Genomic DNA, 27,500 nt, shown 5'->3' on the forward strand with positions numbered 1-27,500 from the left:
GGTCCCACATCTTGCTACTGTGATGTCACAAATCTTGCTTCTGTGATGTCACAAATCTTGCTTCTGTGATGTCACACTGTGGTGTTTCACCCAGTAGATATGGGATCGAAAGTGTTCATTCAGTATTGTTGTATTGTTGTATTATTACAAATATATATATATATATTAGAGACACGTATTAGAGACACATATATTGTGTTGCTGTCCTGGGTAGAGGTCGACCGATTATGATTTTTCAATACCGATACCGATTATTGGAGGACCAAAAAAAGGCAGATACCTAATAATGGGACGATTTATATATATTTATATATATATCAATGGATTTTATTGATGTATTATATTAAGTTAAAATAAAAGTGTTCATATGAATATGAATATATATATTTGTAATAATGACAATTACAACAATACTGAATTAACACTTTTATTTTAACTTAATATCAATAAAATCAATTTAGTCTCAAGTAAATAATGAAACATGTTCAATTTGGTTTAAATAATGCAAAAACTAAGTGTTGGAGAAGAAAGTAAAAGTGCAATATGTGCCATGTAAGAAAGCTAATGTGTAAGTTCCTTGCTCAGAACATGAGAACATATGAAAGCTGTTGGTTCCTTTTAACATGAGTCTTCAATATTCCCAGGTAAGAAGTTTTAGGTTGTAGTTATTATAGGACTATTTCTCTCTATACCATTTGTATTTCATATACCTTTGACTATTGGATGTTCTTATAGGTACTTTAGTATTGCCAGCCTAATCTCGGGAGTTGATAGGCTTGAAGTCATAAACAGCGCAATGCTTGAAGCACAGCGAAGAGCTGCTGGCAAATGCAGTAAAGTGCTGTTAGAATGAATATTTATGAGCCTGCTGCTGCCAACCACCGCTCAGTCAGACTGCTCAATCAAATATCAAATCATAGACTTAATTATAATTAACACACAGAAATACAAGCCTTTGGTCATTAATTTGGTCAAATCCGGAAACTCCTTTAGAAAACAGAAAGTTTATTCTTTCAGTGAAATACGGAACCATTCCTTATTTTATCTAACGGGTGGCATCCATCAGTCTAAATATTACTGTTACATTGTACAACCTTCAATGTTATGTCATAATTATGTACAATTTTGGCAAATGAATTACGGCCTTTGTTAGGATGAAATGGTCTTCACACAGTTCGCAACGAGCCAGGCGGCCCAAACTGCTGCATATACCCTGACTCTGTTGCACAGAACGCAAGAGAAGTGACACAATTTCCCTAGTTAAAAGAAATTCATGTTAGCAGGCTATATTAACTAAATATGCAGGTTTAAAAATATATACTTGTGTATTGGATTTTAAAGAAAGGCATTGATGTTTATGGTTAGGTACACATTGGTGCCACGACAGTGTTTTTTTCGCGAATGCGCTTGTTAAATCATTTTTTGCCGAAGTAGGCTGTGATTCAATGATAAATTAACAGGCACCGCATCGATTATATGCAAAGCAGGTCAAGCTAGATAAACTAGTAATATCATCAACCATGTGTAGTTAACTAGTGATTATGTGAAGATTGATTGTTTTTTATAAGATACGTTTAATGCTAGCTAGCAACTTTCCTTGGCTCCTTGTAATCGGCCATAATCGGTGTCCAAAAATGCAGATGACCAATTATTATGAAAACTTGAAATCGGCGATAATTAATTGGCCATTCCGATGAATCGGTCGACCTCTAGTCCTGAGGCTCTGTGGGGTCTGTTTGTGAACAGAGCCCAAGGACCAGCTTGCTTAGGGGACTCTCATCTCTCTGTAGGTGATGGCTGTTATGGAAAGTTTGGGAATCGTTTCCTTTTAGGTGGTTGTAGAATTTAACAGCTATTTTCTGGATTTTGACAGTGAGCGGGTTCGGCCTAATTTTGTGTTTGACATTGTACACGGAGGATATTTTTGCAGAATTCTACATGTTCTCTCTATATCTGCTCTCTCCTCTCTACACCTCTCTCTCTCTCTCTCTGTTCAATATTTGCTCTCTCCTCTCTATACCTCTCTCTCTCTCTCTCTCGCTCTGTTCAATATTTGCTCTCCTCTCTACACCTTTCTCTCTCTGCTCTATATCTGCTCGGTCTCTCTCTCTCTCTCTCTCTCTCTTTCTCTTTCTCTTGCTCTGCTCTGCTGTTTTTTCCCAGTCTCTCTCTCTATGTCCCATTAGTAGGGTTTTAACTGGGGGCCCCTCTGTTTGCCTGGCCAGATGACCTTATTTCTAACGGGTCACTCATCATCAGGAACACGACCAGTCCCAAATGCCACCCCATTCCCTATATAGGACATGGTCCACAGTAGTGCACTATATAGGGAATAGGTTGTCATTTGGGACACAACCCAGTGTGTTTGTAATTGCCCACTCCGCTCTCTCCTGTTGAGCCTGGGCCAGGAGAACTAGGGAACTAACGATGATTTCTCAGGTCGTTAAGGAGTAGGACTCAGACATACCATTGCTAACGCTAAAGGCACACTAACCACGCTAAAGGCATACCAATGCTAACGCTAAAGGCATACCAATGCTAACGCTAAAGGCACACTAACCTTAAAGGCACGTTAACGCTAAAGGCATACCAATGCTAACGCTAAAGGCACACTAACCTTAAAGGCACGTTAACGCTAAAGGCATGTGAATGCTAACGCTAAATGCACACTAACCTTAAAGGCACGTTAACGCTAAAGGAATGTGAATGCTAACGCTAAAGGCACACTAACCTTAAAGGCATGTTAACGCTAAAGGAATGTGAATGCTAACGCTAAAGGCACATTAACGCTAAAGGCACGTTAACGCTAAAGGAATGTGAATGCTAACGCTAAAGGCACACTAACATTAAAGGCATGTTAACGCTAAAGGAATGTGAATGCTAACGCTAAAGGCACATTAACGCTAAAGGCACGTTAACGCTAAAGGCATGTGAATGCTAACGCTAAAGGCATGTGAATGCTAACGCTACAAATGAAGCTTTTCTGACAGGTGATGCCAAGGTAGACTGGGTAATTTCTTCCTTCTGTGTAGAGATGGATGGATGGATGAGTCTCCATTGGAAGGAGTGGAGAAAGACAGTAAAAATTAGCCTCTCCTCATCCTCATCCTCCATTACGTCTCCTCTCCCAGTTATGTGCTACTCCCATGGATGAAGGGATGGATCTCTCTCTCTCTCTCTCTCTCTCGCTCTCTCTCTCTCTCTCTCCTTCGCTCTCTCTCTCTCTATCCCTCCTTCACTCTCTCTTTCTCTCTCTCTCTCTCTCTCTCTCTCTCTCTCTCTCTCTCTCTTGATGGCCCTGAAGGAACTTCACTGGACTCTATGTAAACTGGAAACCATATATCCTGAGGATGCATTTATTGTAGCTGGGGATTTTAACAAAGCTAAATTCTATCAGCACATTGACTGTAGCACTCGCACGGGCAATACACTGGACCACTGCTACTTTAACCTGTATGCGATGCACACAAGGCCCTCCTCCCCCTCCTTTCGGCAAATCTGACCACGACTCCATTTAGCTCCTACCGTCCTATAGGCAGAAACTCAAACAGGATGTACCTGTGACTAGAACCATTCAACGCTGGTCTGACCAATCGGAATCCAGGCTTCAAGATTGTTTTGATCACGCAGACTGGGATATGTTCCGGTCAGCCTCAGAGAATAACATTGATTTATACGCTGACTCGGTGAGTGAGTTTATAAGGAAGTGCATTGGAGATGTTGTACCAACTGTGACTATTAAAACCTACCCCTAACCAGAAACTGTGGATAGGTGGCGGCATTCGCGAAAAACTGAAAGAGCGAACTATCGGCATTCAACCATGGAAAGATGTCTGGGAATATGGCTGAATATAAACAGTGTAGTTATTCCCTCCGCAAGGCAATCAAACAAGCGAAATGTCGGTATAGGGACAAAGTGGAGTCGCAATACAACGGCTCAGACACAAGATGTATCTGGCAGGGTCTACAGGCAATCACGGACTACAAACAGAAAACCAGCCACGTCACGGACACCGACGTCTTGCTTCCAGACAAACTAAACACCTTCTTTGCCCGCTTTGAGGATAATACAGTGCCACCGACGCGGCCCGCTACCAAGGACTGCGCCCCCCCCTCTCCTTCTCTGTGGCCGACATGAGTAAGACATTTAAACGTGTTAACCCTCACAAGGCTGCTGACTCAGACGGCATCCCCGGCCGCGTCCTCAGAGCAGACCAGCTGGCGAGTGTGTTTACGGACATATTCAATCACTCCCAGTCAAATCAAATCACATTTTATTTGTCACATACACATGTTTAGCAGATGTTAATGCGAGTGTAGCGAAATGCTTGTGCTTCTAGTTCCGACAATGCAGTAATAACCAACAAGTAATCTAACTAACAATTCCAAAACTACTACCTTATAGGCACAAGTGTAAGGGGATGAAGAATATGTACATAAAGATATATGAATGAGTGATGGTACAGAACAGCATAGGCAAGATACAGTAGATGGTATAGAGTAGAGTATATACATATGAGATGAGTAATGTAGGGTATGTAAACATTATATTAGGTAGCATTGTTTAACGTGGCTAGTGATACATTTTTTTACATCAATTCCCATTATTAAAGTGGCTGGAGTTGAGTCAGTATGTTGGCAGCAGCCAATGTTAATGATGGCTGTTTAACAGTCTGATGGCCTTGAGATAGAAGCTGTTTTTCAGTCTCTCGGTCCCTGCTTTGATGCACCTGTACTGACCTCGCCTTCTGGATGATATCAGGGTGAACAGGCAGTGGCTCGGGTGGTTGTTGTCCTTGATGATCTTTATGGCCTCCCTGTGACATCGGGTGGTGTAGGTGTCCTGGAGGGCAGGTAGTTTGCCCCCGGTGATGCGTTGTGCAGACCTCACCACCCTCTGGAGAGCCTTACGGTTATGGGCGGCGCAGACCTCACCACCCTCTGGAGAGCCTTACGGTTGTGGGCGGAGCAGACCTCACCACCCTCTGGAGAGCCTTACGGTTGTGGGCGGAGCAGACCTCACCACCCTCTGGAGAGCCTTACGGTTATGGGCGGAGCAGACCTCACCACCCTCTGGAGAGCCTTACGGTTGAGGGCGGAGCAGACCTCACCACCCTCTGGAGAGCCTTACGGTTGTGGGCGGAGCAGACCTCACCACCCTCTGGAGAGCCTTACGGTTGTGGGCGGAGCAGACCTCACCACCCTCTGGAGAGCCTTACGGTTATGGGCGGCGCTGCTGCGCCTTCTTCACAACGCTGTCTGTGTGGGTGGACCAATTCAGTTTGTCCGTGATGTGTACGCCGAGGAACTGAAAACTTACTACCCTCTCCACTACTGTCCCGTCGATGTGGATAGGGGGGTGCTCCCTCTGCTGTTTCCTGAAGTCCACAATCATCTCCTTTGTTTTGTTTGACGTTGAGTGTGAGGTTATTTTCCTGACACCACACTCCGAGGGCCCTCACCTCCTCCCTGTAGGCCGACTTCTGCCGAAGTCCGTTTGACTCTCTTGCGCCTGACTTCCCTGCCACCTATACACATCTATCTGACAGTTGGTAATGAAGCCTACCACTGTAGTGTCGTCCGCAAACTTGATGATTGAGTTGGAGGTGTGCATGGCCAAGCAGTCGTGGGTGAACAGGGAGTACAGGAGGGGGCTGAAAATGCACACTTGTGGGGCCCCAGTGTTGAGGATCAGCGGAGTGTAGATGTTGTTACCTACCCTCCTGTAGACAGACCAGTCGTGTTAGGAGCTGAACAGACAAGTCGTGTTAGGAGATGTACAGACCAGTCGTGTTAGGAGCTGTACAGACCAGTCATGTTAGGAGATGTACAGACCAGTCGTGTTAGGAGATGTACAGACCAGTCGTGTTAGGAGATGTACAGACCAGTCGTGTTAGGAGATGTACAGACCAGTCGTGTTAGGAGCTGAACAGACAAGTCGTGTTAGGAGATGTACAGACCAGTCGTGTTAGGAGCTGTACAGACCAGTCATGTTAGGAGATGTACAGACCAGTCGTGTTAGGAGATGTACAGACCAGTCGTGTTAGGAGATGTACAGACCAGTCGTGTTAGGAGATGTACAGACCAGTCGTGTTAGGAGATGTACAGACCATGTGTTCTAGATAAGAGACTGAGGCTGCCTCCCAGATGGGACTCTAGTCCCACAACTTGTCATTGTTTGACAAAGGTCATACAGAAACTGTGGCGTCCATGTTGGCTCTCCTCTGCCCTCACGGAACCCTGCTGGGGAAATCAAAATGTCACCATCATCACCATCAGATCTGCACCGTAAACCACAATGGGGGGGGGGCTAGTAAATACGAATAGTCTGGAGAATGGACAGGTAGACAGCAGGTACACAGCATAATAGTCTGGACAGCAGGTAGACAGTATAATAGTCTGGAGAATGGACAGGTGGTCAGTATACTAGCTGTGTGTGTGTGTGTGTGTGTGTGTGTGTGTGTGCATGCATTTGTGCGTACATCAAATCAAATCAAATTTTATTTGTCACATACACATGGTTAGCAGATGTTAATGCGAGTGTAGCGAAATGCTAAAAAAAAATGCTTGTGCTTCTAGTTCCGACAATGCAGTAATAACAAGTAATCTAACTAACAATTCCAAAACTACTGTCTTGTACACAGTGTAAGGGGATAAAGAATATGTACATAAGGATATATGAATGAGTGATGGTACAGAGCAGCATAGGCAAGATACAGTAGATGGTATCGGGTACAGTATGTACAAATGAGATGAGTATGTAAACAAAGTGGCATAGTATAGTATAAAGTGGCTAGTGATACATGTATTACATAAGGATACCGTCGATGATATAGAGTACAGTATATACGTATGCATATGAGATGAATAATGTAGGGTAAGTAACATTTATATAAGGTAGCATTGTTTAAAGTGGCTAGTGATATATTTACATCATTTCCCATCAATTCCCATTATTAAAGTGGCTGGAGTTGAGTCAGTGTCAGTGTGTTGGCAGCAGCCACTCAGTGTTAGTGGTGGCTGTTTAACAGTCTGATGGCCTTGAGATAGAAGCTGTTTTTCAGTCTCTCGGTCCCAGCTTTGATGCACCTGTACTGACCTCGCCTTCTGGATGATAGCGGGGTGAACAGGCAGTGGCTCGGGTGGTTGATGTCCTTGATGATCTTTATGGCCTTCCTGTGACATCGGGTGGTGTAGGTGTCCTGGAGGGCAGGTAGTTTGCCCCCGGTGATGCGTTGTGCAGACCTCACTACCCTCTGGAGAGCCTTACGGTTGAGGGCGGTGCAGTTGCCATACCAGGCGGTGATACAGCCCGCCAGGATGCTCTCGATTGTGCATCTGTAGAAGTTTGTGAGTGCTTTTGGTGACAAGCCGAATTTCTTCAGCCTCCTGAGGTTGAAGAGGCGCTGCTGCGCCTTCTTCACGATGCTGTCTGTGTGAGTGGACCAATTCAGTTTGTCTGTGATGTGTATGCCGAGGAACTTAAAACTTGCTACCCTCTCCACTACTGTTCCATCGATGTGGATAGGGGGGTGTTCCCTCTGCTGTTTCCTGAAGTCCACAATCATCTCCTTAGTTTTGTTGACGTTGAGTGTGAGGTTATTTTCCTGACACCACACTCCGAGGGCCCTCACCTCCTCCCTGTAGGCCGTCTCATCGTTGTTGGTAATCAAGCCTACCACTGTTGTGTCGTCCGCAAACTTGATGATTGAGTTGGAGGCGTGCGTGGCCACGCAGTCGTGGGTGAACAGGGAGTACAGGAGAGGGCTCAGAACGCACCCTTGTGGGGCCCCAGTGTTGAGGATCAGCGGGGAGGAGATGTTGTTGCCTACCCTCACCACCTGGGGGCGGCCCGTCAGGAAGTCCAGTACCCAGTTGCACAGGGCGGGGTCGAGACCCAGGGTCTCGAGCTTGATGACGAGCTTGGAGGGTACTATGGTGTTGAATGCCGAGCTGTAGTCGATGAACAGCATTCTCACATAGGTATTCCTCTTGTCCAGATGGGTTAGGGCAGTGTGCAGTGTGGTTGAGATTGCATCGTCTGTGGACCTATTTGGGCGGTAAGCAAATTGGAGTGGGTCTAGGGTGTCAGGTAGGGTGGAGGTGATATGGTCCTTGACTAGTCTCTCAAAGCACTTCATGATGACGGATGTAGTCGTTTAGCTCAGTTACCTTAGCTTTCTTGGGAACAGGAACAATGGTGGCCCTCTTGAAGCATGTGGGAACAGCAGACTGGTATAGGGATTGATTGAATATGTCCGTAAACACACCGGCCAGCTGGTCTGCGCATGCTCTGAGGGCGCGGCTGGGGATGCCATCTGGGCCTGCAGCCTTGCGAGGGTTAACACGTTTAAATGTCTTACTCACCTCGGCTGCAGTGAAGGAGAGACCGCATGTTTTCGTTGCAGGCCGTGTCAGTGGCACTGTATTGTCCTCAAAGCGGGCAAAAAAGTTATTTAGTCTGCCTGGGAGCAAGACATCCTGGTCCGTGACTGGGCTGGATTTCTTCCTGTAGTCCGTGATTGACTGTAGACCCTGCCACATGCCTCTTGTGTCTGAGCCGTTGAATTGAGATTCTACTTTGTCTCTGTACTGGCGCTTAGCTTGTTTGATAGCCTTGCGGAGGGAATAGCTGCACTGTTTGTATTCGGTCATGTTACCAGACACCTTGCCCTGATTAAAAGCAGTGGTTCGCGCTTTCAGTTTCACACGAATGCTGCCATCAATCCACGGTTTCTGGTTAGGGAATGTTTTAATCGTTGCTATGGGAACGACATCTTCAACGCACGTTCTAATGAACTCGCACACCGAATCAGCGTATTCGTCAATGTTGTTATCTGACGCAATACGAAACATCTCCCAGTCCACGTGATGGAAGCAGTCTTGGAGTGTGGAGTCAGCTTGGTCGGACCAGCGTTGGACAGACCTCAGCGTGGGAGCCTCTTGTTTTAGTTTCTGTCTGTAGGCAGGGATCAACAAAATGGAGTCGTGGTCAGCTTTTCCGAAAGGGGGGCGGGGCAGGGCCTTATATGCGTCGCGGAAGTTAGAGTAACAATGGTCCAAGGTCTTTCCTCCCCTGGTTGCGCAATCGATATGCTGATAAAATTTGGGGAGTCTTGTTTTCAGATTAGCCTTGTTAAAATCCCCAGCTACAATGAATGCAGCCTCCGGATAAATTGTTTCCAGTTTGCAGAGAGTTAAATAAAGTTTGTTCAGAGTCATCGATGTGTCTGCTTGGGGGGGGATATATACGGCTGTGATTATAATCGAAGAGAATTCTCTTGGTAGATAATGCGGTCTACATTTGATTGTGAGGAATTCTAAATCAGGTGAACAGAAGGATTTGAGTTCCTGTATGTTTCTTTCATCACACCATGTCACGTTGGCCATGAGGCATACGCCCCCTCCCCTCTTCTTACCAGAAAGATGTTTGTTTCTGTCTGCGCGATGTGTGGAGAAACCCGTTGGCTGCACCGCTTCGGATAGCGTCTCTCCAGTGAGCCATGTTTCAGTGAAGCAAAGGACGTTACAGTCTCTGATGTCCCTCTGGAATGCTACCCTTGCTCGGATTTCATCAACCTTGTTGTCAAGAGACTGGACATTGGCAAGAAGAATGCTAGGGAGTGGTGTGCGCTGTGCCCGTCTCCGGAGTCTGACCAGAAGACCGCCTCGTTTCCCTCTCTTTCGGAGTCGTTTTTTTGGGTCGCTGCATAGGATCCACTCCGTTGTCCTGTTTGTAAGGCAGAACACAGGATCCGCGTCGCGAAAAACATATTCTTGGTCGTACTGATGGTGAGTTGATGCTGATCTTATATTCAGTAGTTCTTCTCGACTGTATGTGATGAAACCTAAGATGACCTGGGGTACTAATGTAAGAAATAACACGTAAAAAAACAAAAAACTGCATAGTTTCCTAGGAACGCGAAGCGAGGCGGCCATCTCTGTCGGCGCCGGAAGTATACATGTGTATACATGTGTGTGTGTGTGTGTGTTCTCTCAATGTATGCATCACTATTCACTCATCACATCCCTTTGATTTGTCTGGTTTTTATCTTGTAATGATGGATCTGATGTTCCTTGCTGCTATCACCTGTTAGCCTGTTAGCCTGTCACCAATTACCCTGTTAGCCTGTTAGCCTGTCACCAATTAGCCTGTTGGCCTGTCACCAATTAGCCTGTTAGCCTGTCACCAATTAGCCTGTTAGCCTGTCACCAATTAGCCTGTTAGTCTGTTAGCCTGTCACCAATTAGCCTGTTAGCTTGTTAGCCTTGGATCTCTGGGCCTTACTGTGTTAGATTAAGACATGTTGTGTGTTTGTTTTGTCGTGTTTTTATCTCATAAGATCAATAAATGACCAATAGATTAGCTGTTCCTATCACCAATTAGCCCATTATCTTGTTAACCTGTTAGCTGGTCCTCTGGTCCTCTGAGAGTTGTTAGGCTTGTCTTTAATATAGACATTTAAACACATTTAAATGAGTTGGCAATGCACCAGATCAAGTAATTTGGATAAATACATTGATCGATTGATCTTTGTGCATCTTTTGAGCACACTATTCATCATCCATTCAGCCTCTTGTTTTGACGCAGGCAGTCTACCTGGCCACTGCTGTGACATAATACATCTGATTGACATGACACAAAGCAAGAGAACATGACAGAATGCTATGAAGGGGTCAGAGGTGAGGAGAGAACATGACAGAATGCTATGAGGGGTCAGAGGTGAGGAGAGAACATGACAGAATGCTATGAGGGGTCAGAGGTGAGGAGAGAACATGACAGAATGCTATGAAAGGTCAGTAGTGAGAAGAGAATATGACAGAATGCTATGAAAGGTCAGTAGTGAGGAGAGAACATGACAGAATGCTATGAAGGGTCAGAGGTGAGGAGAGAACATGACAGAATGCTATGAGGGGTCAGAGGTGAGGAGAGAACATGACAGAATGCTATGAGGGGTCAGAGGTGAGGAGAGAACATGACAGAATGCTATGAAGGGTCAGTAGTGAGAAGAGAATATGACAGAATGCTATGAAAGGTCAGTAGTGAGGAGAGAACATGACAGAATGCTATAAAGGTTCAGAGGTGAGGAGAGAACATGACAGAATGCTATGAAGGGTCAGAGGTGAGGAGAGAATATGACAGAATGCTATGAGGGGTCAGAGGTGAGGAGAGAACATGACAGAACGCTATGAAGGGTCAGAGGTGAGGAGAGAACATGACAGAATGCTATGAAGGGTCAGTAGTGAGGAGAGAACATGACATAATGCTATGAAGGGTCAGTAGTGAGGAGAGAACATGACAGAATGCTATGAAAGGTCAGTAGTGAGAAGAGAATATGACAGAATGCTATGAAGGGTCAGAGGTGAGGAGAGAACATGACAGAATGCTATGAAGGTTCAGAGGTGAGGAGAGAACATGCTATGTGTGATGATGAATCAGGCTTCTATCAACAATCTATGACTTCCTCTCACACGGGGGGGGGGTGGGGAAAGTTGGTGATGACTATTCTCTCAGCAACATACAAACTCGCACGACCCTCCACATTCTGATCTTCGTCATTCACACCTTCCCCTCCTCTTTTGTCATCCTCCTCCTCCCTCCTCTTTCTTCCTCTCCTCTCCTACCCTCTCCTCTCCTCTCCTACCCCCTCCTCTCCTCTCCTTTCCTTCTTCTCCATCATGGTTGGCATGTTCTCAGCGTGTCACAGTGAAAAGCCTGGAAATGTTCTTCACAGACACACTGTACCGCCAGTAACACGTGTGTGTGCATGTGCATGTAGGAACTCCCCCCGCTCTCTCTGTCTCTCTCTCTCTGCTCTCTCTCTCTTTCTCTGCTCTCTCTCTTTCGCTCTCTCTCGCTCTGTCTCTCTCTGTCTCTCTCTTTCTGCTCTGTCTCTCTCTGCTCTCTTTCTCTGTTCTCTCTCTGTCTCTCTTGCTCTCTCTCTCTCTCTCGCCATTCTCTCTCTCTGCCTCTCTCGCCATTCTCTCTCTCTGCTCTCTATGCTCTCTCTCTTCTTTGTCTCGCTCTCTCTGTCTCTCTCTCACCATTCTCTCTCTGCTCTCTATTCTCTGTCTCTCTCTCTCTTTGTCTCTCTCTCGCCATTCTCTCTCTCTGCTCTCTGCTCTTTTCTCTCTCTCTCTCTCTCTCTCTCTCTCTCTCTCTCTCTCTCTCTCCACTTCCTCTGCCTCCCCCTCTGGGCTCTCCTCCTGGTAGCCTAGGAGATCACACAGCCCAAAGCATTGTGGGTAAAATGAATCTCTCTCTCTTTGGTGCATCACGTTCTCTGTTTTCTCTCGGTTCTCTCATGACATATATGTTCTGTCCCAAATGGCACCCTATTCACAATTTAGTGCACTACAGCACCATATGAGAACTGGTCTAAAGTAGTACACTATATAGGGAATAGGGTGCCATTTAAGTCCCTGTCATTCACTAGATAACAATTAATAACAACAGTAATACCTACTGAGAGTCCATTAGTGTTGTTCAGGAGCTCTTCTACTAAAAGGACACAGTTGTATTTCCATAGTTGTAATTCAGGGTTGTAATGAACCAGTCTATGACTACAGTAGTCCTGGTTTGACAGGGTTGTAATGAACCAGTCTATGACTACAGTAGTCCTGGTTTAACAGGGTTGTAATGAACCAGTCTATGACTACAGTAGTCCTGGTTTGACAGGGTTGTAATGAACCAGTCTATGACTACAGTAGTCCTGGTTTGACAGGGTTGTAATGAACCAGTCTATGACTACAGTAGTCCTGGTTTGACAGGGTTGTAATGAACCAGTCTATGACTACAGTAGTCCTGGTTTAACAGGGTTGTAATGAACCAGTCTATGACTACAGTAGTCCTGGTTTAACAGGGTTGTAATGAACCAGTCTATGACTACAGTAGTCCTGGTTTGACAGGGTTGTAATGAACCAGGCTATGACTACAGTAGTCCTGGTTTGACAGGGCTGTAATGAACCAGTCTATGACTACAGTAGTCCTGGTTTGACAGGGTTGTAATGAACCAGTCTATGACTACAGTAGTCCTGGTTTGACAGGGTTGTTAATGAACCAGGCTATGACTACAGTAGTCCTGGTTTAACAGGGTTGTAATGAACCAGGACCAGGCTATGACTACAGTAGTCCTGGTTTGACAGGGTTGTAATGAACCAGTCTATGACTACAGTAGTCCTGGTTTGACAGGGTTGTAATGAACCAGGCTATGACTACAGTAGTCCTGGTTTGACAGGGTTGTAATGAACCAGTCTATGACTACAGTAGTCCTGGTTTGACAGGGTTGTAATGAACCAGTCTATGACTACAGTAGTCCTGGTTTGACAGGGTTGTAATGAACCAGGCTATGACTACAGTAGTCCTGGTTTGACAGGGTTGTAATGAACCAGTCTATGACTACAGTAGTCCTGGTTTGACAGGGTTGTAATGAACCAGGCTATGACTACAGTAGTCCTGGTTTGACAGGGTTGTAATGAACCAGTCTATGACTACAGTAGTCCTGGTTTGACAGGGTTGTAATGAACCAGGCTATGACTACAGTAGTCCTGGTTTGACAGGGTTGTAATGAACCAGTCTATGACTACAGTAGTCCTGGTTTGACAGGGTTGTAATGAACCAGTCTATGACTACAGTAGTCCTGGTTTGACAGGGTTGTAATGAACCAGGCTATGACTACAGTAGTCCTGGTTTGACAGGGTTGTAATGAACCAGTCTATGACTACAGTAGTCCTGGTTTGACAGGGTTGTAATGAACCAGGCTATGACTACAGTAGTCCTGGTTTGACAGGGTTGTAATGAACCAGTCTATGACTACAGTAGTCCTGGTTTGACAGGGTTGTAATGAACCAGGCTATGACTACAGTAGTCCTGGTTTGACAGGGTTGTAATGAACCAGTCTATGACTACAGTAGTCCTGGTTTGACAGGGTTGTAATGAACCAGGCTATGACTACAGTAGTCCTGGTTTGACAGGGTTGTAATGAACCAGTCTATGACTACAGTAGTCCTGGTTTGACAGGGTTGTAATGAACCAGTCTATGACTACAGTAGTCCTGGTTTGACAGGGTTGTAATGAACCAGTCTATGACTACAGTAGTCCTGGTTTGACAGGGCTGTAATGAACCAGTCTATGACTACAGTAGTCCTGGTTTGACAGGGTTGTAATGAACCAGGCTATGACTACAGTAGTCCTGGTTTGACAGGGTTGTAATGAACCAGTCTATGACTACAGTAGTCCTGGTTTAACATGGTTGTAATGAACCAGGACCAGTCTATGACTACAGTAGTCCTGGTTTGACAGGGTTGTAATGAACCAGTCTATGACTACAGTAGTCCTGGTTTAACATGGTTGTAATGAACCAGGACCAGTCTATGACTACAGTAGTCCTGGTTTGACAGGGTTGTAATGAACCAGTCTATGACTACAGTAGTCCTGGTTTGACAGGGTTGTAATGAACCAGGCTATGACTACAGTAGTCCTGGTTTGACAGGGTTGTAATGAACCAGTCTATGACTACAGTAGTCCTGGTTTGACAGGGTTGTAATGAACCAGTCTATGACTACAGTAGTCCTGGTTTAACAGGGTTGTAATGAACCAGTCTATGACTACAGTAGTCCTGGTTTAACAGGGTTGTAATGAACCAGTCTATGACTACAGTAGTCCTGGTTTGACAGGGTTGTAATGAACCAGGCTATGACTACAGTAGTCCTTGTTTGACAGGGTTGTAATGAACCAGTCTATGACTACAGTAGTCCTGGTTTGACAGGGTTGTAATGAACCAGGCTATGACTACAGTAGTCCTGGTTTGACAGGGTTGTAATGAACCAGGCTATGACTACAGTAGTCCTGGTTTGACAGGGTTGTAATGAACCAGTCTATGACTACAGTAGTCCTGGTTTAACAGGGTTGTAATGAACCAGTCTATGACTACAGTAGTCCTGGTTTAACAGGGTTGTAATGAACCAGTCTATGACTACAGTAGTCCTGGTTTAACAGGGTTGTAATGAACCAGTCTATGACTACAGTAGTCCTGGTTTGACAGGGTTGTAATGAACCAGTCTATGACTACAGTAGTCCTGGTTTGACAGGGTTGTAATGAACCAGTCTATGACTACAGTAGTCCTGGTTTGACAGGGTTGTAATGAACCAGTCTATGACTACAGTAGTCCTGGTTTGACAGGGTTGTTAATGAACCAGTCTATGACTACAGTAGTCCTGGTTTGACAGGGTTGTAATGAACCAGGGCCAGTCTATGACTACAGTAGTCCTGGTTTGACAGGGTTGTAATGAACCAGTCTATGACTACAGTAGTCCTGGTTTGACAGGGCTGTAATGAACCAGTCTATGACTACAGTAGTCCTGGTTTGACAGGGTTGTAATGAACCAGTCTATGACTACAGTAGTCCTGGTTTGACAGGGTTGTAATGAACCAGGACCAGGCTATGACTACAGTAGTCCTGGTTTGACAGGGCTGTAATGAACCAGTCTATGACTACAGTAGTCCTGGTTTGACAGGGTTGTAATGAACCAGGGCCAGTCTATGACTACAGTAGTCCTGGTTTGACAGGGTTGTAATGAACCAGTCTATGACTACAGTAGTCCTGGTTTGACAGGGTTGTAATGAACCAGTCTATGACTACAGTAGTCCTGGTTTGACAGGGTTGTAATGAACCAGTCTATGACTACAGTAGTCCTGGTTTGACAGGGTTGTAATGAACCAGTCTATGACTACAGTAGTCCTGGTTTGACAGGGTTGTAATGAACCAGGACCAGGCTATGACTACAGTAGTCCTGGTTTGACAGGGTTGTAATGAACCAGGACCAGGCTATGTCTACAGTAGTCCTGGTTTGACAGGGCTGTAATGAACCAGTCTATGACTACAGTAGTCCTGGTTTGACAGGGTTGTAATGAACCAGGGCCAGTCTATGACTACAGTAGTCCTGGTTTGACAGGGTTGTAATGAACCAGTCTATGACTACAGTAGTCCTGGTTTGACAGGGTTGTAATGAACCAGTCTATGACTACAGTAGTCCTGGTTTGACAGGGTTGTAATGAACCAGTCTATGACTACAGTAGTCCTGGTTTGACAGGGTTGTAATGAACCAGGACCAGTCTATGACTACAGTAGTCCTGGTTTGGCAGGGTTGTAATGAACCAGTCTATGACTACAGTAGTCCTGGTTTGACAGGGTTGTAATGAACCAGTCTATGACTACAGTAGTCCTGGTTTGACAGGGTTGTAATGAACCAGGACCAGTCTATGACTACAGTAGTCCTGGTTTGACAGGGTTGTAATGAACCAGTCTATGACTACAGTAGTCCTGGTTTGACAGGGTTGTAATGAACCAGTCTATGACTACAGTAGTCCTGGTTTGACAGGGTTGTAATGAACCAGGACCAGGCTATGACTACAGTAGTCCTGGTTTGACAGGGTTGTAATGAACCAGTCTATGACTACAGTAGTCCTGGTTTGACAGGGTTGTAATGAACCAGTCTATGACTACAGTAGTCCTGGTTTGACAGGGTTGTAATGAACCAGTCTATGACTACAGTAGTCCTGGTTTGACAGGGTTGTAATGAACCAGTCTATGACTACAGTAGTCCTGGTTTGACAGGGTTGTAATGAACCAGTCTATGACTACAGTAGTCCTGGTTTGACAGGGTTGTTAATGAACCAGGCTATGACTACAGTAGTCCTGGTTTGACAGGGTTGTAATGAACCAGGCTATGACTACAGTAGTCCTGGTTTGACAGGGTTGTAATGAACCAGGCTATGACTACAGTAGTCCTGGTTTGACAGGGTTGTAATGAACCAGGCTATGACTACAGTAGTCCTGGTTTGACAGGGTTGTAATGAACCAGTCTATGACTACAGTAGTCCTGGTTTGACAGGGTTGTAATGAACCAGTCTATGACTACAGTAGTCCTGGTTTGACAGGGTTGTTAATGAACCAGTCTATGACTACAGTAGTCCTGGTTTGACAGGGTTGTAATGAACCAGTCTATGACTACATTAGTCCTGGTTTGACAGGGTTGTTAATGAACCAGTCTATGACTACAGTAGTCCTGGTTTGACAGGGTTGTAATGAACCAGGACCAGTCTATGACTACAGTAGTCCTGGTTTGACAGGGTTGTAATGAACCAGTCTATGACTACAGTAGTCCTGGTTTGACAGGGTTGTAATGAACCATGACCAGTCTATGACTACAGTAGTCCTGGTTTGACAGGGTTGTAATGAACCAGTCTATGACTACATTAGTCCTGGTTTGACAGGGTTGTAATGAACCAGTCTATGACTACAGTAGTCCTGGTTTGACAGGGTTGTAATTAACCAGTCTATGACTACAGTAGTCCTGGTTTGACAGGGTTGTAATGAACCAGTCTATGACTACAGTAGTCCTGGTTTGACAGGGTTGTAATGAACCAGTCTATGACTACAGTAGTCCTGGTTTGACAGGGTTGTTAATGAACCAGGCTATGACTACAGTAGTCCTGGTTTGACAGGGTTGTAATGAACCAGGCTATGACTACAGTAGTCCTGGTTTGACAGGGTTGTAATGAACCAGGCTATGACTACAGTAGTCCTGGTTTGACAGGGTTGTAATGAACCAGGCTATGACTACAGTAGTCCTGGTTTGACAGGGTTGTAATGAACCAGTCTATGACTACAGTAGTCCTGGTTTGACAGGGTTGTAATGAACCAGTCTATGACTACAGTAGTCCTGGTTTGACAGGGTTGTTAATGAACCAGTCTATGACTACAGTAGTCCTGGTTTGACAGGGTTGTAATGAACCAGTCTATGACTACATTAGTCCTGGTTTGACAGGGTTGTTAATGAACCAGTCTATGACTACAGTAGTCCTGGTTTGACAGGGTTGTAATGAACCAGTCTATGACTACAGTAGTCCTGGTTTGACAGGGTTGTAATGAACCAGTCTATGACTACATTAGTCCTGGTTTGACAGGGTTGTAATGAACCAGTCTATGACTACAGTAGTCCTGGTTTGACAGGGTTGTAATGAACCAGTCTATGACTACAGTAGTCCTGGTTTGACAGGGTTGTAATGAACCAGTCTATGACTACAGTAGTCCTGGTTTGACAGGGTTGTAATGAACCAGTCTATGACTACAGTAGTCCTGGTTTGACAGGGTTGTAATGGACCAGTCTATGACTACAGTAGTCCTGGTTTGACAGGGTTGTAATGAACCAGGGCCAGTCTATGACTACAGTAGTCCTGGTTTAACAGGGTTGTAATGAACCAGGCTATGACTACAGTAGTCCTGGTTTGACAGGGTTGTAATGAACCAGTCTATGACTACAGTAGTCCTGGTTTAACAGGGTTGTAATGAACCAGTCTATGACTACAGTAGTCCTGGTTTGACAGGGTTGTAATGAACCAGGACCAGTCTATGACTACAGTAGTCCTGGTTTGACAGGGTTGTAATGAACCAGGACCAGTCAATGACTACAGTAGTCCTGGTTTGACAGGGTTGTAATGAACCAGGCTATGACTACAGTAGTCCTGGTTTGACAGGGTTGTAATGAACCAGTCTATGACTACAGTAGTCCTGGTTTGACAGGGTTGTAATGAACCAGTCTATGACTACAGTAGTCCTGGTTTAACAGGGTTGTAATGAACCAGTCTATGACTACAGTAGTCCTGGTTTAACAGGGTTGTAATGAACCAGTCTATGACTACAGTAGTCCTGGTTTAACAGGGTTGTAATGAACCAGTCTATGACTACAGTAGTCCTGGTTTGACAGGGTTGTAATGAACCAGTCTATGACTACAGTAGTCCTGGTTTGACAGGGTTGTAATGAACCAGGACCAGTCTATAACTACAGTAGTCCTGGTTTGACAGGGTTGTAATGAACCAGGACCAGTCTATGACTACAGTAGTCCTGGTTTGACAGGGTTGTAATGAACCAGGACCAGTCTATGACTACAGTAGTCCTGGTTTAACAGGGTTGTAATGAACCAGTCTATGACTACAGTAGTCCTGATTTAACAGGGTTGTAATGAACCAGTCTATGACTACAGTAGTCCTGGTTTGACAGGGTTGTGTGTGTGTGTGTGTGTGTGTGTGTGTGTGTGTGTGTGTGTGTGTGTGTGTGTGTGTGTGTGTGTGTGTTGTGCTGTATGTTGCCCTCAGCATGTTATCGTCAGCTGCAAGAGACCAGCAGTGAATATTTTAAACCTCTTATGTAACCATGGTTCTTACAGTACATGGACAGTGTGTGTTTGTGTCGGGGAGTGTGTCCTTTGATATTGAACCTTTTAAAGAAGAGAGTGTAACTGTGTGATGCTTCAGCAGACTAGAGAGCTCTGTCAGGCTGAAGACCTACACTACCCTTCAGCTGAACACCATACACTCGATACTGTGTGTGTGTGTGTGTGTGTGTGTGTGTGTGTGTGTGTGTGTGTGTGTGTGTGTGTGTGTGTGTGTGTGTGTGTGTGTGTGTGTGAGTGCGCACCAATATTCCACACAGGAACTCGGTGACACGTCTCAGAAGCTCAGTCACTATGACAACCCTGAGTCTGTTCTCTCTTATCTTCTCAGCCAATGACAGGCAGAGTTGTCAAGAAAAAGCCATATCTCAGACTGGCCAATAAAAAAGAAGAGATTAAGATGGGCAACAGAACACAGACACTGGACAGAGGAACTCTGCCTAGAAGGCCAGCATCCCGGAGTCGCCTCTTCACTGTTGACGTTGAGACTGGACAGAGGAACTCTGCCTAGAAGGCCAGCATCCCGGAGTCGCCTCTTCACTGTTGACTTTGAGACTGGACAGAGGAACTCTGCCTAGAAGGCCAGCATCCCGGAGTCGCCTCTTCACTTTTGACGTTGAGACTGGACAGAGGAACTCTGCCTAGAAGGCCAGCATCCCGGAGTCGTCTCTTCACTGTTGACGTTGAGACTGGACAGAGGAACTCTGCCTAGAAGGCCAGCATCCCGGAGTCATCTCTTCACTGTTGACATTGAGACTGGACAGAGGAACTCTGCCTAGAAGGCCAGCATCCCGGAGTCGCCTCTTCACTTTTGACGTTGAGACTGGACAGAGGAACTCTGCCTAGAAGGCCAGCATCCCGGAGTCGCCTCTTCACTGTTGACTTTGAGACTGGACAGAGGAACTCTGCCTAGAAGGCCAGCATCCTGGAGTCGCCTCTTCACTGTTGACGTTGAGACTGGTGTTTTGCGGGTACAATTTAATGAAGCTGCCAGTTGAGGACTTGTGAGGCGTCTGTTTCTCAAACTAGACACTCTAATGTACTTGTCCTCTTGCTCAGTTGTGCACCGGGGCCTCCCACTCCATTTTCTATTCTGGTTAGAGCCAGTTTGCGCTGTTCTGTGAAGGGTGTAATTCACAGCGTTGCACGAGATCTTCAGTTTCTTGGTAATTTCTCGCATAGAATAGCCTTCATTTTTCAGAACAAGAATAGACTGACAAGTTTCAGAAGAAAGCCTTGGTTTCTGGCCATTTTGAGCCTGTGATCGAACCCACAACTGCTGATGCTCCAGATACTCAACTAGTCTAAAGAAGGCCAGTTTTATTGCTTCTTTAATCAGAACAACAGTTTTCAGATGTGCTAACATAATTGCAAAAGGGTTTTCTAATGATCAATTAGTCTTTTAAAATTATATACTTGGATTAGCTAACACAACGTGCCATTGGAACACAGGAGTGATGGTTGCTGATAATGGGCCTCTGTTCGATCCAGAGTGACTTCTTTCACTAGAATTTACCTCTCCACTATCTCCTCCCTACACTCGTAGGATACAGTGCCTTGCGAAAGTATTCGGCCCCCTTGAACTTTGCGACCTTTTGCCACATTTCAGGCTTCAAACATAAAGATATAAAACTGTATTTTTTTGTGAAGAATCAACAACAAGTGGGACACAATCATGAAGTGGAACGACATTTATTCGATATTTCAAACTTTTTTAACAAATCAAAAACTGAAAAATTGGGCGTGCAAAATTATTAAGGGAGACAAAGTGTTCTCTCATCTAATTCTGTCTTCTTCTCTAAAGAAATAGAGAAGTGTCTCTATCCTCTCATCTAAATCTCTCTCCAGATAATCTCCGGTCTACACTAAGGAAGGGGAAGAAAGAGCTCTGTCCTGTCACCTAAATCTCTCTCCAGATGATCTCCGGTCTACACTAAGGAAGGGTAAGAAAGAGCTCTGTCCTGTCACCTAAATCTCTCTCCAGATGATCTCCGGTCTACACTAAGGAAGGGGAAGAAAGAGCTCTGTCCTGTCACCTAAATCTCTCTCCAGATGATTTCCGGTCTACACTAAGGAAGGGGAAGAAAGAGCTCTGTCCTGTCACCTAAATCTCTCTCCAGATGATCTCCTGTCTACACTAAGGAAGGGGAAGAAAGAGCTGTGTTCTTTCACCTAAATCTCTCTCCAGATGATCTCCGGTCTACACTAAGGAAGGGGAAGAAAGAGCTGTGTTCTGTCACCTAAATCTCTCTCCTGTCTCCACGGTGAATCTGAGCTGTTCCTGAAGTCAACACCTCCTGTCACAGCCAGACCCAGTTCTGTTGTACGGAGGATCAGAACAGTGACGCAGGCATTTACATCTGCGGAGAGCAAAGGGGGAAAAACACATTTATGGAAGAATCACCCCCTTACTGAGTACAGTGAAGCTACAGTAGAGATGAACACAGTTATCAGTACCAGCTGGTCCCAGTACAGTGAAGCTACAGTAGAGATGAACACAGTTATCAGTACCAGCTGGTCCCAGTACAGTGAAGCTCCAGTAGAGATGAACACAGCTATCAGTACCAGCTGGTCCCAGTGCAGTGAAGCTACAGTAGAGATGAACACAGTTATCAGTACCAGCTGGTCCCAGTACAGTGAAGCTACAGTAGAGATGAACACAGTTATGGAAGTATCACCCCCTTACTGAGTACAGTGAAGCTCCAGTAGAGATGAACACAGTTATCAGTACCAGCTGGTCCCAGTACAGTGAAGCTACAGTAGAGATGAACACAGTTATTAGTACCAGCTGGTCCCAGTACAGTGAAGCTACAGTAGAGATGAACACAGCTATCAGTACCAGCTGGTCCCAGTGCAGTGAAGCTACAGTAGAGATGAACACAGTTATCAGTACCAGCTGGTCCCAGTACAGTGAAGCTACAGTAGAGATGAACACAGTTATCAGTACCAGCTGGTCCCAGTACAGTAGAGATGAACACAGTTATCAGTACCAGCTGGTCCCAGTACAGTAGAGATGAACACAGTTATCAGTACCAGCTGGTCCCAGTACAGTAGAGATGAACACAGTTATCAGTACCAGCTGGTCCCAGTGCAGTAGAGATGAACACAGTTATCAGTACCAGCTGGTCCCAGTACAGTGAAGCTACAGTAGAGATGAACACAGTTATCAGTACCAGCTGGTCCCAGTACAGTGAAGCTACAGTAGAGATGAACACAGTTATCAGTACCAGCTGGTCCCAGTACAGTAGAGATGAACACAGTTATCAGTACCAGCTGGTCCCAGTACAGTAGAGATGAACACAGTTATCAGTACCAGCTGGTCCCAGTACAGTAGAGATGAACACAGTTATCAGTACCAGCTGGTCCCAGTACAGTAGAGATTAACACAGTTATCAGTACCAGGTGGTCCCAGTGCAGTAGAGATGAACACAGTTATCAGTACCAGCTGGTCCCAGTACAGTAGAGATGAACACAGTTATCAGTACCAGCTGGTCCCAGTGCAGTGAAGCTACAGTAGAGATGAACACAGTTATCAGTACCAGCTGGTCCCAGTACAGTAGAGATGAACACAGTTATCAGTACCAGCTGGTCCCAGTACAGTAGAGATGAACACAGTTATCAGTACCAGCTGGTCCCAGTACAGTAGAGATGAACACAGTTATCAGTACCAGCTGGTCCCAGTGCAGTAGAGATGAACACAGTTATCAGTACCAGGTGGTCCCAGTGCAGTAGAGATGAACACAGTTATCAGTACCAGCTGGTCCCAGTGCAGTAGAGATGAACACAGTTATCAGTACCAGGTGGTCCCAGTGCAGTAGAGATGAACACAGTTATCAGTACCAGCTGGTCCCAGTACAGTAGAGATGAACACAGTTATCAGTACCAGCTGGTCCCAGTGCAGTAGAGATTAACACAGTTATCAGTACCAGCTGGTCCCAGTGCAGTAGAGATGAACACAGTTATCAGTACCAGCTGGTCCCAGTACAGTAGAGATGAACACAGTTATCAGTACCAGCTGGTCCCAGTGCAGTGAAGCTACAGTAGAGATGAACACAGTTATCAGTACCAGCTGGTCCCAGTGCAGTAGAGATTAACACAGTTATCAGTACCAGCTGGTCCCAGTGCAGTAGAGATTAACACAGTTATCAGTACCAGCTGGTCCCAGTGCAGTAGAGATGAACACAGTTATCAGTACCAGCTGGTCCCAGTACAGTAGAGATGAACACAGTTATCAGTACCAGCTGGTCCCAGTGCAGTAGAGATGAACACAGTTATCAGTACCAGCTGGTCCCAGTGCAGTGAAGCTACAGTAGAGATGAACACAGTTATCAGTACCAGCTGGTCCCAGTGCAGTAGAGATGAACACAGTTATCAGTACCAGCTGGTCCCAGTACAGTAGAGATGAACACAGTTATCAGCACCAGCTGGTCCCAGTGCAGTAGAGATGAACACAGTTATCAGTACCAGCTGGTCCCAGTGCAGTAGAGATTAACACAGTTATCAGCACCAGCTGGTCCCAGTACAGTAGAGATGAACACAGTTATTAGTACCAGCTGGTCCCAGTACAGTGAAGCTACAGTAGAGATGAACACAGCTATCAGTACCAGCTGGTCCCAGTGCAGTGAAGCTACAGTAGAGATGAACACAGTTATCAGTACCAGCTGGTCCCAGTACAGTGAAGCTACAGTAGAGATGAACACAGTTATCAGTACCAGCTGGTCCCAGTACAGTAGAGATGAACACAGTTATCAGTACCAGCTGGTCCCAGTACAGTAGAGATGAACACAGTTATCAGTACCAGTTGGTCCCAGTACAGTAGAGATGAACACAGTTATCAGTACCAGCTGGTCCCAGTGCAGTAGAGATGAACACAGTTATCAGTACCAGCTGGTCCCAGTACAGTGAAGCTACAGTAGAGATGAACACAGTTATCAGTACCAGCTGGTCCCAGTACAGTGAAGCTACAGTAGAGATGAACACAGTTATCAGTACCAGCTGGTCCCAGTACAGTAGAGATGAACACAGTTATCAGTACCAGCTGGTCCCAGTACAGTAGAGATGAACACAGTTATCAGTACCAGCTGGTCCCAGTACAGTAGAGATGAACACAGTTATCAGTACCAGCTGGTCCCAGTACAGTAGAGATTAACACAGTTATCAGTACCAGGTGGTCCCAGTGCAGTAGAGATGAACACAGTTATCAGTACCAGCTGGTCCCAGTACAGTAGAGATGAACACAGTTATCAGTACCAGCTGGTCCCAGTGCAGTGAAGCTACAGTAGAGATGAACACAGTTATCAGTACCAGCTGGTCCCAGTACAGTAGAGATGAACACAGTTATCAGTACCAGCTGGTCCCAGTACAGTAGAGATGAACACAGTTATCAGTACCAGCTGGTCCCAGTACAGTAGAGATGAACACAGTTATCAGTACCAGCTGGTCCCAGTGCAGTAGAGATGAACACAGTTATCAGTACCAGGTGGTCCCAGTGCAGTAGAGATGAACACAGTTATCAGTACCAGCTGGTCCCAGTGCAGTAGAGATGAACACAGTTATCAGTACCAGGTGGTCCCAGTGCAGTAGAGATGAACACAGTTATCAGTACCAGCTGGTCCCAGTACAGTAGAGATGAACACAGTTATCAGTACCAGCTGGTCCCAGTGCAGTAGAGATTAACACAGTTATCAGTACCAGCTGGTCCCAGTGCAGTAGAGATGAACACAGTTATCAGTACCAGCTGGTCCCAGTACAGTAGAGATGAACACAGTTATCAGTACCAGCTGGTCCCAGTGCAGTGAAGCTACAGTAGAGATGAACACAGTTATCAGTACCAGCTGGTCCCAGTGCAGTAGAGATTAACACAGTTATCAGTACCAGCTGGTCCCAGTGCAGTAGAGATTAACACAGTTATCAGTACCAGCTGGTCCCAGTGCAGTAGAGATGAACACAGTTATCAGTACCAGCTGGTCCCAGTACAGTAGAGATGAACACAGTTATCAGTACCAGCTGGTCCCAGTGCAGTAGAGATGAACACAGTTATCAGTACCAGCTGGTCCCAGTGCAGTGAAGCTACAGTAGAGATGAACACAGTTATCAGTACCAGCTGGTCCCAGTGCAGTAGAGATGAACACAGTTATCAGTACCAGCTGGTCCCAGTACAGTAGAGATGAACACAGTTATCAGCACCAGCTGGTCCCAGTGCAGTAGAGATGAACACAGTTATCAGTACCAGCTGGTCCCAGTGCAGTAGAGATTAACACAGTTATCAGCACCAGCTGGTCCCAGTACAGTAGAGATGAACACAGTTATCAGCACCAGCTGGTCCCAGTGCAGTAGAGATGAACACAGTTATCAGTACCAGCTGGTCCCAGTGCAGTAGAGATTAACACAGTTATCAGCACCAGCTGGTCCCAGTACAGTAGAGATGAACACAGTTATCAGTACCAGCTGGTATCTGTATCAAATCAAATTTTATTTATATATATATAACAACGTAGTGTGTGTGTGTGTGTGTGTGTGTGTGTGTGTGTGTGTGTGTGTGTGTGTGTGTGTGTGTGTGACAGACCCTGAGGGGAATAGACTGTTATAAATCACACTTTACTCTCCATAGGGAGGAAGTGTGTGGCACAGAGGGCACTGTAGCTGCCCACTCACCCAGGGTGGTGTGTGTTCGTCTATGTGTGTGTGTGTGAGTGTGTGTGTGTGTGTGTGTGTCTGTGTGTGTGTGTGTGTGTGTGTGAGTGAGTGAGTGAGTTATGGCTGTGCTTAGCTATGCCCTGATACATTGCTCTGCTGTTGGAAGGTCATGTCTTCTGTCCTGAGGGGCAGACTACCATGCAAGATAGATCTATTCAGGCTTTTCTACAGCTAACCAGCTAGCCAGCTAACCAGCTAGCCAGCTAACCAGCTAGCCAGCTAACCAGCTTGCCAGCTAATCAGCTAATCAGCTAACCAGCAAACCAGCTTCAGTCAGCTTCACATTCCAGCTCAGGCTTCATCTGTACTATGACGGTGGATAACCACTAGGCTAACCTGGGGCGGCAGGGTAGCCTAGTGGTTAGAGTGTTGGGCTAGTAACTGAAAGGTTGCAAGTTCAAATCCCCAGCTGACAAGGTACATTGTTCCTAGGCTGTCATTGAAAATAAGAATTTGTTCTTAACTGACGTGCCTAGTTACGTGTATGTGCAGTAGAGATGAACACAGTTATCAGTACCAGCTGGTATCTGTATCAAATCAAATCAAATTTTATTTATATATATATATAACAACGTAGTGTGTTTGTCTGTGTGTGTGTCTGTGTTTGTGTGTTAATAAGAATTTGTTCTTATTTGTCACGTGCTTTAAATGTCACGTGAACCTACTTTTAATGGTTGGCAGTTGAATCTCAACTCAGACTTTGGAGTTAATCATTTTCTGATCTCTCTCTCTCTCTGTCTTTTAAAAATATATATTTAACCTTTATTTAACTAGGCAAGTCAGTTAAGAACAAATTCTTATTTACGATGACGGAACAGTGGGTTAACTGGTCTAGGAACAGTGTGTTAACTGGTCTAGGAACAGTGGGTTAACTGGTCTAGGAACAGTGGGTTAACTGGTCTAGGAACAGTGGGTTAACTGGTCTAGGAACAGTGGGTTAACTGGTCTAGGAACAGGGGGTTAACTGGTCTAGGAACAGTGGGTTAACTGGTCTAGGAACAGTGGGTTAACTGGTCTAGGAACAGTGGGTTAACTGGTCTAGGAACAGTGGGTTAACTGGTCTAGGAACAGTGGGTTAACTGGTCTAGGAACAGTGGGTTAACTGGTCTAGGAACAGTGGGTTAACTGGTCTAGGGACAGTGGGTTAACTGGTCTATGAACAGTGGGTTAACTGGTCTAGGAACAGTGGGTTAACTGGTCTAGGAACAGTATGTTAACTGGTCTAGGAACAGTGGGTTAACTGGTCTAGGAACAGTGGGTTAACTGGTCTAGGAACAGTGGGTTAACTGGTCTAGGAACAGGGGGTTAACTGGTCTAGGAACAGTGGGTTAACTGGTCTAGGAACAGGGGGTTAACTGGTCTAGGAACAGTGGGTTAACTGGTCTAGGAACAGTGGGTTAACTGGTCTAGGAACAATGGGTTAACTGGTCTAGGAACAGTGGGTTAACTGGTCTAGGAACAATGGGTTAACTGGTCTAGGAACAATGGGTTAACTGGTCTAGGAACAGTGGGTTAACTGGTCTAGGAACAGTGGGTTAACTGGTCTAGGAACAATGGGTTAACTGGTCT

At 45.5% G+C, this 27,500-nt stretch overlaps 1 protein-coding gene across 1 annotated transcript in view; it reads left to right on the forward strand.

Annotated features, from left to right (window-relative positions):
- LOC139401901 (rab11 family-interacting protein 4-like) overlaps positions 1-27,500 on the forward strand; it is a 107,715-nt gene that overhangs the window by 7,082 nt on the left and 73,133 nt on the right. The window lies entirely within an intron of this gene.

Source organism: Oncorhynchus clarkii, unplaced genomic scaffold, assembly GCF_045791955.1.
Source record: "Oncorhynchus clarkii lewisi isolate Uvic-CL-2024 unplaced genomic scaffold, UVic_Ocla_1.0 unplaced_contig_6117_pilon_pilon, whole genome shotgun sequence".
In the NCBI taxonomy this organism is placed as follows: Eukaryota; Metazoa; Chordata; class Actinopteri; order Salmoniformes; family Salmonidae; genus Oncorhynchus; species Oncorhynchus clarkii.